Raw genomic sequence first — 4,413 nt, forward strand, 5'->3', positions numbered from 1 at the left:
TTTACGGGTGCTAGCTTCAGCATTGACAAAACCTCTGGAGGGTAACATACCTCAAATGCATGCGTACACAATAGCTCTTGTGTTTATAATTTTCTCTGCCAGTTTACTTATTTCATGTTTAAGTGTATTTTAAGAGATATGTTTAAATTGGGTGGGTTTTCCATTCTTACCACTTATATGATCTCTCATGATACATAATTTTCTTTTTAAATCATGGCAATATGTGTTACTGAATGTTCAAAGACAGATATTAAGTATCTATGATGATGTTTTTTACACTTATTTGCTGTAATGGTATGATAGTTCTACTTTACTTATATTAAAAGGATTTTGTCCAGAGCATTTAAAAAAGAAATGTTAAACACAAATTTTTGATTGATTCCAAAAATATAAATAGGAAAAGAATTTATTAAATACGTTACATTTGTTCTTGAACAACCACCTTCTGTATCACAAACACCCCTTGCGGTTGCTGTTATGTTGCAGTAATACTATGCATGCACTTGGAGATTGTAAGAATTGAACACATCCTTGGATTACGAACAATCAGAATTTTTTTTTTTAAGACAATTTAACAGTTAATTTATGTAGACTGAAAGATTCAATTTACACTATTCAAAAAAATTTCAAGATTATTGAGAAACAAAAACAAAACACAACTTAGATGGTATTTAGACTTGGGTTGTCAGGATTAAACGGGGATGCAAAGAGTACCTCAAATAGCACAAGCTTCTAGACACATGAAAATCTTGATCCATTCATAACATACAGACACTGACGTGGGCCGTTAGAGAGCCAAGTACCACACCTAAAAACAAAGCAGTATATTTTCCCCCCACAATAGATCTTTAGTGTGAAATTGTTTCGACTAAAATATAATAAATGAAAACAGAATAATGATAAGTTCTCAAGGATCACACTACAAACATCAATCAACCAAACAAGACATTAACAATGAATTAAACCTATCTCCCAACAATGTTGTTCATGTGACACTTTATGATACAGCCAGTAACACCAATAAGAGTACAATCTAATGCATATCTTGAAACAATTATTCTTACAGAGCAAGGTAAGCAGAGCAGTTTAAGAGATGAACATGCACTCAACTCCCTAATTTACAAAAATATAGAAAGTTTCTAGTATTGTTTTTCAAAGATCATTCTGAAGACATCAGAGGCACAAAAACAACACAGGTACATCACATAGTAGATGCTCACAACCTGACTAGGTAGAACTGTCATATTTCCAGTTTGTAGAAAAACCTCAGGATTATTGTGAAAAAAAAAATAATTTCCTGGGTGTTTAAGAGATAAGCTTGCACGGCAAAACACTTTGAAAAAGCATAAACTCCAAGATTCACAAACTAAAAAAAAAACAATCACAGATAAGAAAGAATTTAGAGACAAACAAAAACCATATAAGCAGAATTCATTACTTTGAACATATTACTCTAGCAGTTTTGTTGTGTAGTGTGAGGCTTTGTTCACAACAAAACTCTTGTGGCTAGTCCCTTACATTTGCCATTTAAAGCTGCACAAAACACGGTAACTACAATCACAAGAAATGCTGATAAGCAAGATGACACAAAATTATTTCCCGCTGTGTACGGCAGATAACAGCTCAAGAGTACAGCAGGCCCACAGGGAAAATTTCACATTGAAGGTATGCGAGCAAAGTTCTCAACATAGGGGCTCCGAAGATCTTCAAATAAATTTGTGACTGCATCTTTTTCCTGCGTGCCCTGCCCACACTGGACCGTGGACAGTCTGCTAATTGCTCTGCTTGCCGTTGCTGTCCCCCTGCAATAGTAAATAGCAATTAAAAATCAGTTACCAAGACATTCATACTACATGATAATTAAGTGATAATTATACATACCACTGCGACCAATAATATACCGCCATGCACCTCACAGTCTCTTGGGCTTTGGGTTTGTGCTCCTGTTGAGGACAGTGACGCAAAGATGTCGGAATAGACACTAATGAGGGGTCGTCAGGTACCTGTAACATTTCATAAAGGATTTTAATGGTGGAAAATAAGCAATATTGTCACATCCATACAAGGAATCAAAGCAAAATCCTTGTGAAAGCAGTCAACATATACTGCACAGCATGACATTTGAGCAGGCAAATGCGAGAATCAAAAACACTCCTTCTAGTATTGGAAAGCGGGATAGGCAGAAGTAATGACTGTGCGAAATAATCTGGTACTACAAACGTGAGCGACAGTATGCAGCAGTCACAAATACAGACTTGCCACTCGCAAATAAATTAATAGTGCAACTAAATGCAAAATTGAACGCAGAAGAGGGGCCTCTGAGTAGGTTATGTCTCCTCACCTGAGTCGCACAACACGAATACTACTGTGAAAATCATCGCGACGGCAGCACTGACGTCTCTTGGAAAGCCAAGAAACAGTGTACTACGCGGGGCGCAGCACCCTTAGATCATTCACGTACGCTTAGAAGGTGAAAACCCACAAAACACACTCATTTGAAATGTTGACATCTTCCTTCTGCAAACTCACGGCAGAGAAAGGCACGGCAGCAGAGGCAGAGCCAGAGCAGAGAGCAGAGAGTACTTCGTACGTGCCTGCCTGCCTCCGCCTCCGCCTAGGTGCGCCACCATCGCGTTGCGAGATGGTTCTAATGGCAGCCGAGGGAGCGCGCCAGGTGACTGACTCGCGCCGCCCACCCTCGTTGGCATACTGTACCGCAACGCACGGATGCTGCCGGGTTGCCTACCGTCTCTGGCCACCCTGCTCGGAGGGAACGGAGCAGAGCCGATCAAGTATATAGCACTGTGATGCTTATGGTTTAGTCCCCGACACTTCAGCGCCTAACAAAACAGAAAAATACAATTTTTTCACCGAGTCGAATAAAAAGTGAGATACTTCCGAATCATCGCTGTCATCCCACCGGGCGCCAAGGTATAGGGGAATCAAGTTATCTCATTCATACTCTGAGAAGGACTGTAGCACAAATTGCCTACCCATGAGATGTGCTGTGGTCGTATGAGGAGAACCCGCTAGCCCCCCCCCCCCCTCTTTTACAATACTTACACTTGGGAACCACAGGGGAAATGTGTTCCACCGTTTTCGGTTCCAGCCGTAGCCGTCTTACTTGAGTGCATGCTGGGCTGGGGTGCAATCGCATTGCACCTGGGTTCAAGAGAACACCCTACATCAAGTTGGACAATACATTCGGCCACGAAGGTTAACATCGAAACCCCCCGCGATGATGTCTCGTACGGGCCCGTCTGCTCCTCAATGGTGGGCGGCTCGGTCCTGCCGTACTGAGCCGATTGTGTGGTTGGGACCTTGGTAAGCGCGGAACGGTATCCGCCGCTTGGCGCAGGCCACTGAACTCTCATCGCAAGGGCGAACCAGGAACTCCACCACACAACCCGCCTCGCGTCTCGTCCTCTCTCACTGAGAACCAATTGACTCACTGAAAAACGTAATTTAGTGTGCAACACACAGCTAAGCACCGAGTGTTCCTCTCCGTAGTTGTTGGAGGTGTATCAACCAAATTTATTTCTGTACCGTGTGTCAGGGATAAGACACAGCAGTGTTGCGTGTAGCGGGTTTGCTTGTACACCCTAGGTCGTGGCTGACGGGTGGGTGGGTAGAGCTTGTGGGAAACTTGACTCGACTAACCACGAGGCCACTGTTGGCCCAAGGTTGTTTGTCCGACCGGAGCACGCTGCCGAGCAGTCATGCTGTTCCCGGTTTACAGGATGCAGGTGTGCGGACGGGTTGCATACTCACACGGCGCTGTTGAGGCGCCTATCGGAGAGCGATGTTAGGCAAGCCCACCCGCACGCCATCGTCCGGTACAGTATAACCGGAAGAAAACGGCGATGACAGACCACTGTGTGTACCTACAAATTCGTGTAAAACGCACTCCTAGTTGTGATAATCAGCTATACTCAAAATGTACTTATCTTGTGCTCCATGTGTACTCTGACGAATGCATGACAACTCTGGCCGTGACTCCGTGGGGAGGGATAATGTTGAAGTCCATGTGCAACCCATAATCACGTGTACCTGTGGGTCGTACACTTGTAAACCCAAAGGTCGACCATACGACCAACGACCACGTACACACAAGACAGCGAGCCCGCAGGCACGCACAAGCAAGTGTACGCCTAACAGGTCGAATGTTACAACAGCGTGCATAGCAAACACACACGTAGAGGTATAGGGCGATCGGCGGGTGACCGCATGCAGACGTGCGAGCGGGTTGTATACTCACACGGGGCCGTAAGGCACCGTGATGAAAGACGATAGGCAAGCCCGCCCGCACGCCTGCATGCGCTGCAGTATACGCAAAACAAAGGAAGGGGTCTGTGGAACACCCCGTATGCATAATTATGCATAAATTGTGCAGAATTATGCTATACATAGTTT

The 4,413-nt window shown here is 44.1% G+C and overlaps 1 long non-coding RNA gene across 1 annotated transcript; it reads right to left on the reverse strand.

The window, feature by feature from the left end:
• Positions 1 to 390: 390 nt before the first annotated feature.
• LOC127750601 (uncharacterized) lies at positions 391 to 2,694 on the reverse strand. The gene is made up of 3 exons (XR_008011780.1): positions 2,342 to 2,694; positions 1,882 to 2,003; positions 391 to 1,802 (listed from the first exon to the last, which is right to left on the reverse strand). It is a non-coding gene; the product is annotated as an uncharacterized LOC127750601 (long non-coding RNA).
• Between the last annotated feature and the right edge of the window lie 1,719 nt (positions 2,695 to 4,413).

The sequence above is a fragment of the Frankliniella occidentalis genome, unplaced genomic scaffold (assembly GCF_000697945.3).
Source record: "Frankliniella occidentalis isolate FOCC.00 unplaced genomic scaffold, Focc_3.1 Scaffold219, whole genome shotgun sequence".
NCBI classification, from domain to species: domain Eukaryota; kingdom Metazoa; phylum Arthropoda; class Insecta; order Thysanoptera; family Thripidae; genus Frankliniella; species Frankliniella occidentalis.